Here is a 13,393-nt window from a genome sequence, read left to right as displayed (position 1 = left end):
GGGGGCGGGGGCTGCCGCAGATCCTGCTGGGGCTGTCGCATAATATATAATAAGTGCATCTTATTATCTTCCGAATTCTGAAAAACTTCTGAATTCCAAACACATCTGGCTTCCAGGGGTTTGGGGAAGGGAGGAGGAACCAGCAAGGAGCTTGCTGTGCGTCAGGCACTGATCAAGTGTTTCAAATACGGGGCTCCCTGAAGCCTCTCAGCAGCTCTGAGGGGGCACTAATCACCCCCATTTGACAAGTGATGGAGTAAGCCACAGACAGCTGTAGGTAAGTTTCAATAAGTGGTCGTGCTGCGTCATAGGCGTTCAAAACTGTTAGATCTTACTGCCCCCAAAATATTTAGCAAATTACAAGGGGCAAAGAGTGGAGAACCCCAGCAGACACCGCTTCGCAGATGGTCAAGGTGAATGTCACTCTAATGAGACATCCTGACATCACAGAACGCCTAATAGGATGCCCTGGGGAGAAAAGTTCTGACGAACTTAAGTTGAGGGACATTCTATATTCAAAAAGTGTTAAAATCATGAAAAACAAGAAGACTGAGGAACGGTCACAGAGACGTGGCAACAAAGGAATGATATGGGTGGCTGAAGGATATACAGGAAACTTCTGTACTATGCAACACGTTCATAAATCCAAATCAACTAAAAATTTCTGATCTTACTCTACTGGCTTCCAAAGGAGTTTCAATAATTTACTCTCCCACTACTAGTACGAGAAATGTCTGTTTTCTCGCACAATAACACCAAAATAAAACTTTTTAATGTTTGGCAATCTCATCAGTAATATTTTAAAAGACATTTCTTGGGGTTCATGGATGGCTTGGTCCGTACAGCATGCAACTCTTGATCCTGGGGTCGTAAGTTTGAGCCCCATGTTGGGCATAGAGCCTACTTAAAGACATTTCTTTAGTTATGAGCATAATTGAGCATCTTTTCATTTACTGGCCATTTGTTCATTTTGGTGAAATGTCTTTTCATATTTTCTGCCCATTTTTTTTTAAAGATTTTATTTATTTATTTGACAGAGAGACATCCAGAGAGAGAGGGAACACAAGCAGGGGGAGTGGGAGAGGAAGAAGCAGGCTCCAGCGGAGGAGCCTGATGTGGGGCTCGATCCCAGAACGCCGGGATCACGCCCTGAGCTGAAGGCAGACGCTTAACGACTGCGCCACCCAGGCGCCCCTTTTCTGCCCATTTTAAAACGTGGGTGTTCATCTTGTTGATTTGTAGGAGCTCTTTGGATGTTAAAGACAAATCTTTGGTCTTTCATGGGAATAGCTTTTACTCTCAATTTTTCATTTGTTCTTGGACTTCCTCTTTGAAATTTTTGCCCATAGTTTTTGGTTATTGGTGGTGTTTTTAAAATAACCTAATCCTGTCGATCTTTTCTTTTGTGTCTGGATTTTGTACTTGGACATTTCTGGTCTAAGTTTAGAAATATTTACCCGTATCTCCTCTCCACATACCTACGGTCTCATATATTTAAATCTCTCATCCACTTGGAATTCCCTTTTGATGTAAGGAGTAAAAAATACCCAAAAAAGTGAGGTTTTGGTTTTATGTGTGTGCATGTGTAATGGCCCTGTGTAATGGCCAGCCAGTTCTGTCAGCAACCTTTACGGAAAAATCTATTTTTACCAGAATCGTGTGGTGACAGCAGAGTCAACGAAGCAGCAGTGAGTGCCGTCACCTGGGGCTCGCTCCCCGGGGCCACCCTGCAGCCCTAGACATCCCAGACCAGGACTGCAGTATGACAAAGGAAGGTTCGAGGAAGCTGAACACGATTCTGGTCTCAGAAACCACTCACTCTGACCTAGTGCTTGGCTGGCCAGGAAGGTACGCGGCTGCCAGAGGGCACAGTTAGGAGAGCCCGGGGCTCCCAATGGACACGGGGCCACCCCGGCTAAGAAGGTGAGCGGGAGCGAGGGAGGCCAGCACTGAGCCTTTGGGCGGCCAGGGGCAGCGGGCTGACTTCCAGGACTGTAGAAACCCCTGCTGCTGAAAACAATGGGCCAAAGGTAGGAAACTAAGGCCCTACCTCAGAGCCAGAGTTTACAGGTGTCAGATACTTCAAAGGCTCCCCTCCCCCACCTTAGTTCTGTGGACCCAGGGGGTGATGCAGGAGAAATACTGCCCCAGAAATGTCAATATTCATTATAAGCGAGGCTTCAGAATGTGTTTGGTCTCATATTTGATTGTAAGCATCTGACATACTGAAAAATGATTAACCGAAACCAGCTAAATTCTGTGAAACCCCAGGCTTCCCTGGAGCAAAAGAAAGTGGTTTGTTTCTGGATTAAAAGTGTCTTGGTAAACTGGAAATGTGAAAAAAACTGCACATTCTTTCCTACTGGCTTAATTTTAAAAATTCGACCTACTGGTTAAAATTATTATTTGCGCGTAAGACAAAAATTTTTGGTAAAAGAAGAGAAACTTCTAATTACTTAAAAAAAAAAAGAAAAAGAAAAAGCACCTGAAAATGAGCAACCTGCCAAATACACCGGCCCCTTGAACCTACTAGTTACATACTTTTCTTTTTTCTCATTTCCTTATTTCCACACAGGTTTTTAATTTTTTATTTTTTTTTAAAGAGAGAGCACTCAAGCGGGGTCAGGACAGGCAGAGAGAGACAGAGAATTTTTTTTAAAGATTTATTTATTTGAGAGAGAACGTGCTCGCCATGAGTGGGGGGTGGGGGCAGAGGGAGAAGCAGACTCCCTGCCAAGCAGGGAACCCCGACACCTGGGATCATGACCTGAGCCAAAGGCAGCCCTTACCCGACTGAGCCACCCAGGCGAACCAAGAATTTAGTTACTATTCTACACCCAACGTGGGGCTTGAACTTACAACCTGAGATCAAGAGTCACAAGCTCTACCGGCTGGGGGCCCCTCCCCATAGGGGTTTTTAGTCCGATGGGCCAATGCTGTACGTAGAGAGCAATCACAGCAGAACAGCTCCCTAGACCAACGTGAGCACTGCAGAAACAACAGCGTCTCTGGCGGGACAGCCCCCCCTTTCTTCCTTCTCCAGGAAAGGGCCTCACCTGAGTCCTGGCGCGCCCGCGGGAGGCCCTCAGCAGGAAGTCCAGAAGGCCCTGTGCAGTGAGCAAACTGACCTGAGAATGCCCTGTGCAGCACAGGTGAAGGCTCCGGTCACCACCATTGCTCTGAGGGTTTAGAAATACTCTACCATGCCCCAAGAATGCCCCCAAGCCTGGGGTCAGCAGAGCAGGCCCACAGGCCCTCATCGGCCTGTTTTATAAACACAACCCACCAGCTCCTTTACTGCCCACAGCTGCTTTCTGGCCACGCAGCAGAGTTGATTCAAATCTACTCATAGGGTTATTGTGAGGACTCAACTGGTCAAAATACTTATCATCTGGCCCCGCAGAGAAGCTTGCCAACCCCTGCTCGAAACCATTAGGGTTTACTGACCAGGTCCACAGCATTCTCCTTAAATTGCTTCGAAAACTTACCAGGAAGTGCAGATAATCTCCTCCTCTCACTCCCCCACTCCCCAATTACAAACATCATGTTTCCCCAACTCTGGGAGCTGACAGTTTATAAAGAAAATAACTTCCGCGACACGGTGACCGCGGTTAATAACACCGGACTGGGTATGTGAAAGTTGCTAAGAGAGTACATCTTAAAAGTTCTCACCACAAGGAAAAAAAATGTTGTAACTGTGGTTACAGACATTAGATTTACTGTGGTGACCATTTTGCAATACACACAAATACCGAATCATTACGTTGTACACTTAAGACTACCATATGTCAGTTAGACCTCAATTTTTTTTTTTGAAGAAAAAACTTAAAAATTCATGTGCATGACAGGGTGCCTGGGTGGCTCAGTCAGTGAAGCGTCTGCCTTCAGCTCAGGTCATGATCTCAGGGTCCTGAGATCGAGTCCCACATCGGGCTCCCTGCTCAGCAGGGAGTCTGCTTGTCCCTCTCTCTCCCTCTGTCCCTACCCCCTGCTCATGCCCCCTCTCTCTTGCTAACCCACCCTCACTCCCAATAAATATTTTTTAAAAATTCATGTTCATGTTTAGTATTATGTAGTGGAAATACCAAAGAATGAGATGGACAAGTGAAAATGAATGAGAGGAACCAAATTCCATTGTTTTTTTCCAGCACTTGAAATTTTCTGAAGAAAGGCCGCCTCCCACATGGATGCCAAGACTACATCTTGGCAGGAACTCCCAAATTTTCCTCCAGTTCAAGAGTTGGCAAACTGCAGCCCAAAGGCTGAATCCTGCCAGCCACCTGTTTCTGTACACTGCCCCTAAGCCTTGTTTTCACAGTTTTTAATGGTTGAAAAAAAATCAAAAGAATAGTTCACAACATGTGAACAGCACATGCGATTAAAATTTGGGCGTCCATAAATAAAGTTTTATTGGAACACAACCAGTCCCATTCATTTATGCCTTGTCTGTGGCTGTCAGACTACAAGAATCGAGTCTGGGCAAATGCATCCCAGAGGGTATAGAAGATGCTCCATGGGGCTAGGGAAGAAAATCCTAGAAGTTACATTAATTTGTATCCAAATAGTATGACAGGGACTATGTTTCAGTCATGTAACTATCACATAAAAATAACTTGGAAGCATATATCTATACTAATTATATTAATTATCTTATACTACATTACATTATACTAATTCTATTACACTGCCATAAAATAAATACTAACGGTGCTAATAAAAATAGACGACTCTGCTAAGTCCCTCTGTTGAAGGTCACAAGCCACCACCATCTGAGATGCCTGAGGAACTCCTCTGACTTTGGCAGTGAGGTGGGCTGACAAATTGTAACTACACCAAACCTTACAGAGACTATGAAACTTTAAGATTCCTATAAAAAGCACAAATTAACGTTAGTCTAGTAAACGAAAGCATGGGCATACACAAGCCCACCGCTGGGAAGGGGCCGGCTTCTTTGCTTTGCTTTGCCACAAAGCAAAACCTCTGATGATAGAATCAGATCGGCCAAGAAATACTCACAGTTCAGGGAGTATATGAAATAGGGCTTTACTGCCACTGTCACCAAGCATGAATCCAGTCCAAAGAGTATACTGGGGCACATGCACCTAATTTATATATAAGTAACTTACAGGAGAGTGCTGCACATTTGTTTAATAGAGATAAATGATATATAACATTGAATCAATTTTTTGTTGTTTTTTAAACTAATGAGAATGATCAACAAAGTTTGGAAGCCACAGCAAATGACCGTCTGTATCACCACCATCATACTGTATAGAATTCTTACGTATCAGGGCGCCTGGGGGCACAGCGGTTAGGCGTTTGCCTTCGGCTCAGGGCGTGATCCCGGTGTTGTGGGATCGAGCCCCACATCAGGCTCCTCCGCTATGAGCCTGCTTCTTCTTCTCCCACTCCCCCTGCTTGTGTTCCCCCTCTCGCTGGCTGTCTCTCTCTCTCTGTCAAATAAATAAATAAAATCTTTAAAAAAAAAAATAAAAAAGAATTCTTACGTATCTTTTCCTCCTGTCAGGCACTAGTTAATCTTCAAAACCTTAGCTAAGGGAAGGTCTATTAACACAACGCTGAAGGGTTTTAAATGAAAATAAGATAAAAATATAGAAACGATCAGAGAAGGCATGATTTTTTTTTTTCTTCTCAAAGTGTAGGAAATTCACTGTGTGAAACAAAGTAGACTCCCTGGGAACTTGGTAAGCACTTCTGAAACTTCAAGCCAAGTCTTTTCATGTAATGTCATCAGTAACTGGAAAAGTCTGGAAAAGAAAATGACCACAACCTAAGAATGTTTTTTGCTAGAGGAAGCAGGGAGCAGGCAAATGAAATACCACTCACTTTTCTAAGGTGAGACAAAAGCCTATCAAGACCATTCCTCCTACTTTCGCAAAATAAACAAAAAACCTAAGTTTTTTAGCAAAAAAAAAAAGTTGCTTTTTTTTTTTAACAACAACAACAACAACAACAAAGAAGTGCTTCTTTTCCCCTTATCCAAATCCAAATGGATGTTATTTCTCACCTTAGGGCATTAAAAAAATAAAAAGGTAATAAAACAATACAACTACATTAAAGCCAGGGCATGGGGCCGCTCATCCCTCATCTGGGCCTCCTGCCCTCCCTTCCTGGGGCTGTCCTTCTCTGGCGGCCAGGCCATCTTCCAGCTCCCTTTCACTAAAGTGCCAGCCAGGGGACCGTGCTCAGTACAGCCTGCTAGGAGTGATACCCCAACCTTCCACCACCTCCCTGGAGAGGCGGTTTCCCCAGGCTCTGCCCTTCCACCCTTTGTGCTTCAGATGCAGAAAGCCTGTCTGCACGTTCATAGGATTTTCAATAAGGTCAGCAGTTTCCTCCCTGCTGGGGGAAGGTGGCCACAAACCCCCCCAGGCCTGATACAGTCAACCACTGTCACTTCTGTTTCTGCCCCACCCCTCAAAAAATAATATAAATACAAAATCTTTTCATCCCCCATCAATAACTAGGCCCATGGCCAGCAATTAGAAAGGAGATGGCATCCTTAGCTCCCAACAGCAACGCCGTCCATATCTGATACCCCCCAGCACCCCCAACCACTCCTTCCTCTCATTCTTGGTCCTTCATTTTTTAACAAAACGGATGGGGGAAAAAAGTGAAAACCTCTCCGTAGGAGAACAAAATACATCTGGAAGAGCTGATTGTTTTCTTTAAACATCCTCAGAATTCAAAGTCTTTTTGACCATTATACCTTAAACATTGAGTTCTGGCCTAGGGACAGCAAGTCTCACCAAATTACTGTTTTCTCTTTACAAATAAAATAAAATTATTCTTCCTGTGCATGAGCTTACCTTAATCTATAACATAAGCAGGAGGAGCCAGAATGCCCTAGGAGACCCACAGGGACCAGACCGCCAAGAGACTCCACTGCTCCCCTGGTCTCATGCTCCCAAAATTTCAGAAATACTAAAACTGCCTAAATTTGAATCAATCTGATGGCTATAAAACAAACGGAGTCACTAGAAAGGTGTTAAATATTTCATCAGATCGTGGGACATCTTAACAATCCACCCCTAGGAATGTCCCTCACCATTTGTGGAATTTCGAGCTGTAGGGCCTTGGAGACCTTGGAGACCCAAACCAGACAAAGGAAATCCCTGGGACCCATGAAAGCCACACAAGTTTGGTTATGCAAATTTGGAAAAGGGATATCTGAAAATGACCAGCAACATCATGGCATTCCCAATACAATATGGTCCTTAAATTCCACTAAAAAGAACATTCATCGAAGTAGGTATTTTCTTATTTTACCTAAATAAATAAAAAAAACATTACAAACATCAAACAGGGTGTGAAACAGAAACTGTATATAAACCCAGGAGACTATTTTTACACAGAGCAAAAGTTCTCCGGATGCTGCACACAGTCATAGGTGGGAAACACACATGCAGGAGGGAACCTGCAGCATCCCCGAGACGGGCTCCGGCCGCACCGCGGCGGTTCGCGACTCAGGGACCCGGCGCGCAGCTCCCTGTCACCTGCGAGGACGCGACCGCTGCCAACGTGGGCACCCGCGGCGCCCGAGCGCCAGGACGCGGAGGTGAGCGGCGCGCGGCGGCCACCCGCCCTCCCCTGGCGCCAGTCACGCCCGCGGGACCCGCACTAGTGCGACTTCGGGGCTGCACGATTGCGACTTCGGACGCCGACGCGCGTGACAAAGCGGAGAACAAAAAAGAAAGGCCCCGCACGCCCCAGACCGGCCTCCGCCGGGGCAAAGAGCCCTCGCACAGCCCCTCGCGGTGGCGGCGGCCCCGGGGCGACGGCTCGGGCCCCTCGCGGGCTCCGGTGACAGGCTGCGGCCCGGGCGCGAGCCGGGGAGTGGGGAGTGGGGGGGGGAAGGGTGTCTCCGGGCGCGGCGCCCCGGGCCGGGGAAGGACGGGGAGAGGAAGGCGGCCAGGGCGGCCCGGGAGCCGGGGCACGCGCGCCGCGCACTCACCTTCTGCCGCGGCTCCGGCTGCCGCTCAAGCGCTGCGGCCCCGGCTCCCGGACCGCCCGCCGCTCTCCCGCCGCGGGTCTCGCGCTCTCGCTCGTTCCGCGCCGTGCGCCCCGCCCCGCGCCCAGCGCCGCCGCGTCTCTGGCCTCCGCAGCGGCGAGTCCCCGCCCCCGGACCGCGCCGGCGGCGTGGGGAGGAGGCGGCGCCGCGAGCGCGGGGAGGCGAGGCCGGGGCCGCGCCCGGACGCCGGCCCCACGGTGCGCGCGCCCCGGCCCGCGGCCGCCCCTCCGCCCCAGCCCGGGCGCCGCCCCCACCCCCCGGGTGGCCCTGCGGGATGCGGCTCCGAGGGAGCAGTGGGGCGGGCCCGACGCTTCCTGAGGAGGTGCAGGGGTGGGAAGCGGCGGCGCGGAGCAAAGAAAGGGACCTGGAGGAGAGAAGACCCCTCACCTCCTCCCCGCCCCCACCCCGGGGGAATTTTCCGGAATGTAGGGCCAACTATCTCCAGCGCCACCCACCTTGCCACACTCACGTCTCCTTCAGTGGTCCCGGCCCAAACTGCCCAGAGTAAAAGGGGCCAACGAATAACAGGAATTTAGGGGGTCTGCCCTCACAAAAAGTCTTTTCTTCCACCAATCCTTCCCGGTTCCTAATCTCCCCACGACTGTTCTCTCTCAAGCTTTAATTTTTCGGGCTGTGACCCTCCGGACTACTTGTGGATAAAATGAAGATTCTCGGACGCTGGGCTAGCGTGATCTTCTAGTACTCTCTAAGGATGAAGCCTGGGAGTCTGAATTTTAAACAGCGCCCTGAGCGCACATTGTTTGAGGAACACCGTTAGGCCACACCTCCCGGAGAGGATGCCACAAAAACTAATAATCTACAGGATATCAATACTAGAAAATTCTGAAACAATGGTTCTTAACCCTAACAGCACTGACCAGACGTTAAAAAATACCTGGGAGCTTTTGGAGTATTTGAATGCCAGGGCCCGACCTCCAGAGTTCTGAGCCCAAACATGGGTATTTTTGTGTGTTATAAAGCTTGCCAGATAATTCTAACATATGGTCAGCACTAATATTCCTATTCATTATTCTTATTCATTCTAGATTTATCTCTTTTCGAGCCTACCTAGCTCTAGTTTCTGGGAAACGAACCTCTTCCTCTCACGCTTCCCAAATCCCAAGGTCACACACACACACACACACACACACACACACAAAACAACAACAATAGCAAAAGCACAAGTGAATACACAAACTCCTAAGGAAATGCTCACAGCCAAAATGGTTTTCAACCGGAACGAAGACTCAACGTCTTTGTCACTGACTGCCACCCGAGCACCAACTGCCACCTGAGCAGGAAATTCAGGAAAAGGATGCTTTATAAGCCAAAACCACTTAACTGAATTTAGAGTAATATTCTATAGCCCAAAATGATAGTTTTGTGACCTGCTGTTAGACTGTTGTCCTTACTGGACCAAGACGGCAAAAGCCAGGGGTGTGTTGGACATCAGCCCTGGCTTTTCCAATGACTTGTATCCCTTCTTTCTAATCTTCCACTGACTTGAAGTGACCACCACCAGGATTTTTGGACAGGTACAATAAATTGCTCCTTCTGGCTCCCCTAGTCATGTTTTGCCTTCTTAGGCTGGTGGGCCATAACTTCCACCTCATTTGCCTTTAAGTAAGGTTGCATTGTGTTCCTCGTTTATCCACACCTAATTAGTGGCTAAGCCAGTGATTTTTTTCCAGTTTGATTGAGAAATAATTGACAAATCTCCCTGTATAACTTTAAGGTGCCCAGCACGATAGTTTGATTTATATATATTGTAAGACGATGGCCGCTGTAGGTTCAGCTAACATCCATCTTCTCCTATCGATACGATTGTTAAAAAAGAAGAAAAAAGAAAAAATTTCTCCTTGTGATGAGAACTCTTGTCATTTATTCTGCTAACCACCCTCCTGTATATCATACCGCCATGTTAGCGCTAGTCACCATGTTGTACGTTACATCCCTTGGTACCTACTTATCTTACGACCGCAAGTTTGTACCTTTTGACCTTTCTCCAATTCCCCACTCCTCGCCCCACCACCTCTGGTGACCACGAGTCTGATCTTCTTTGTCTATGGATTTTTTTTTTAATTCCATATATAAGTGAAATCATACAGTATTTGTCTTTGTCTGACTTATTTCACTTAGCGTAATGCCCTCAAGGCCCATCCATGTTGTCATAAATGGTAGGATTTTCTGTCTTTTTATGGCTGAATAATATTCCACTATATGTCTGTATATGCATATATATGCACACATACCACATCTTTATCCATTCGTCCATTGGTGAACTTAGGTTGTTTCCATATCTTGGCTATTATAAATAATGCTGCTATAAATATGGGGGTATATATATATTTTCGAGTTAATGTTTTTGTTTCCTTTGAATAAATACCCAGAAGTGGAATGGCTGGATCATATGGTATATTTATTTTTAATTTCTGAGGATCCTCCATACTGTTTGCCATAGTTAAATCCATGATTCTTTTTTTTTTTTTTAAGTAGCCTCCACACCCAGTGTAGAGCCCATGGTGGGACTTGAACTCATGACCCTGAGATCCAGACCTGAGTGAATAACAAGAGTCAGACACTTAACTGACTGAGCCACCCAGGTGCCCCCAGCCCATGATTCCTTTTATTTTAATTTAAATTAAATTAGCCAACATAAAGTACATACTTAGTTTCAGATGTAGTGTTCAGTAATTCATCAGTTGCCTGTAACACCCAGTGCTCATTACATCACGTGCCCTCCTTAATGCCCCTCACCCAGTTACCCCATCCCCCACCCACCACCCCTCTGGCACCCCTCAATTTGTTTCCTACAGTTAAGAGTCTCTCATGACTTGTCTCCCTCTCTGATGACTTCCCACTCAGTTTTCCCTCTCTTCCCATAGGATTCTCTCTGCTGTTTCTTATATTCCACATATGAGTGAAACCATATGATAATTGTCTTTCTCTGATTGATTTCTTTCACTCAGCATAACACCCTCCTAGTTCCATCCACATCGATGCAAATGGCAGTGTTCATCCTTTCTGATGGCTGAGTAATATTCCATCATACATATGAACCACATCTTCTTTATCCATTCCTCTGTCAATGAACATCTCGGCTCTTTCCACAGTTTGGCTACTGTGGACATTGCTGCTATGAACACTGGGGTGCAGGTGTCCCTTCGGATCACTACATTTCTATCTTTGGGGTAAATACCGAGTAGTGCAATTGCCCAGCTCATGATTCTTCAACACTTTTTGAAACAGGTCCACACGTCTACGTGTTAGGGCAGCTGTTTGAATCAATACATCTTTGCCGAGGAGGAAGCAGTCCTTTTCAAGTTTCACGAAATTCCTTATGATGAAATTTGGCATTTTTAAAAAATATTTATTTATTTGTTTATTTATTTGTTTTAGAGAGAGAAAGAGTGCATGAGCTGAGGGAGGAGCAGAAGGAGAGGGAGAGAAAGAATCTCAAGCAGACTCCCTGCTGAGCATGGAGTCCCATGGGGGGCTCGATTCCAGGCCCCTGAGATCATGACCTGAGCCGACACCAATAGTCAGTCGCTCAACTGACTGAGCTACGTTTTTTTTTTTTTTAAGATTTTTTATTTATTTATTCGACAGAGATAGAGACAGCCAGCGAGAGAGGGAACACAAGCAGGGGGAGTGGGAGAGGAAGAAGCAGGCTCATAGCAGAGGAGCCTGATGTGGGGCTCGATCCCACAACGCTGGGATCACGCCCTGAGCCGAAGGCAGACGTTTAACCGCTGTGCCACCCAGGCGCCCCTGAGCTACGTTGTTACCCCAAAATGTGACGTTGTAAAGATGCAGCTGTGTGTGTATGTGTGTGTGTGTGTGTGTGTGTGTGTGTGTGTACGCATGCTAGATTCGCATTCTTTTTAAAGTTCTCTTAGATTTCTTCAAGGCTTCTCACTCAAAATATTTAATCAATCACAGGCCCTAAAAATTCAACTGGGCAGATTTTGACTAACCGATGTGCAAGGGGCTGTGGTCCTTGGTTGTCTATTCAACAGCCTTTCCCATCGCTTCTCGGTCTTTCGGCTAAGGTCAAGGGTAGCATCCTCTCCCTCACTTGCTGGTAGCACCCTGCTTTCATACAGGACTCTCCCCCCATCTCCAAGGGATACAGCCTTGGTAGATTGTCAATCAAAGCAATGTCCTCTCCAGCTCAAGGGATAGACCTCATATAAGTTTCCTATTTGCTACCCTAACAAATCATTCAGCTTAAGCCAACATGAACTTAACACCTTACGGCTCCGTAGGTCAAAACTCTTACCAAGGCGTCAGCAAGGCTGCATTCCTTTCTGGAGGCTCTAGAGAAGATTCTTTTCTTGCCTTTTCCAGCTCCGAAAGTCTCCCAGCATTCCTGGGCTTGTGACCCCCTGCCTCCATCTTCAAAACCAGCAATCTCATAATTAGTAACATCTAATCCTGCTTCCATAGTCACATCTCTCAGCTCCAGTGGGGAAAACTCACTTCTTAGGATCCTCGTGATTACACTGGTCTCACCCAAATAATGCAAGAGAATCTTTCTACCTCAAGGGGGTGTAAAGTCCCTTTTGCGATGAAAGGTCACATTAAGACTCCAGGGATGAAGACATCTGAGGGGAGGGGGTCTTATTCTGCCTACACAGATCCCTAAACTCAGCTGGTCTATTATACTCTGTTCCTGGAATGAACAAAGTGAGGACCCGAGGACTGAAAAATATTGATATGCCCTCATCTCAGTGACAGCACCCATCTTTCTCGGCACATAGCTCTGTAGGGCTGGTTCCTATGCTTCCCAAAGCTGACTTTTCAGTTTACCCATTAATTCTTAGACTTTGCCCATAGGCTAGAATTTGCTAGAACTAAATGTAAAACACAGAACAACATCAGTGTAGTATCAATGACAGTTCTTGGCTGCAAACAACAGGAACAGGCTCTATCAATCTTAGGGAAAAGGGGAATTAGTTGGATAAATGTCCGTGTCTCACAGAATCAATGGTGAGAACCACTGACATCATACTGATTGATTTCCAATCAATTTGGAAAATCTGATGCTGCAGAAGGTTAGGCAGCAGAAATCGCTGCAAAAGTGACACAGCAGAAAGAGCGCACCACCCCCACCCCGGCTCAGCGGGGAGTCTGCTTCTCCCCCTGACCCTCTCCCCTCTCATGCTCTCTCTCACTCTCTCTCTCTCTCTTTCTCGAATGGATAAATAAAATCTTTAAAAAGTAAAAAAAAAAAAAAAAAAGAAAAAGAAAAGAAATAGGACCCCTATGTCTTTGTAACACTCGCTCAAGATACAGAGAGTCTGGAGGGGGCTTCTAGTTGGAGGAATTTGATTCTGAGCCCATCCCCCCAGGCTAACA

The 13,393-nt window shown here is 46.6% G+C and overlaps 1 protein-coding gene across 7 annotated transcripts in view; it reads right to left on the bottom strand.

Annotated features, from left to right (window-relative positions):
- GOLM1 (golgi membrane protein 1) overlaps window positions 1-8,092 on the bottom strand; it is a 56,590-nt gene extending 48,498 nt beyond the window's left edge. For all 7 annotated transcript variants that reach the window (XM_040620188.1, XM_040620186.1, XM_040620190.1 and 4 more), the window contains exon 1: window positions 7,976-8,092. The gene's annotated coding sequence lies outside the window, so the exon portion shown is untranslated. The remainder of the gene's footprint in view (window positions 1-7,975) is intronic.
- Between the last annotated feature and the right edge of the window lie 5,301 nt (window positions 8,093-13,393).

Source organism: Ursus maritimus, unplaced genomic scaffold (genome assembly GCF_017311325.1).
Source record: "Ursus maritimus isolate PB19 unplaced genomic scaffold, ASM1731132v1 scaffold_34, whole genome shotgun sequence".
Classification (NCBI taxonomy): domain Eukaryota; kingdom Metazoa; phylum Chordata; class Mammalia; order Carnivora; family Ursidae; genus Ursus; species Ursus maritimus.
This window is presented reverse-complemented; position numbering and strand designations above follow the sequence as displayed.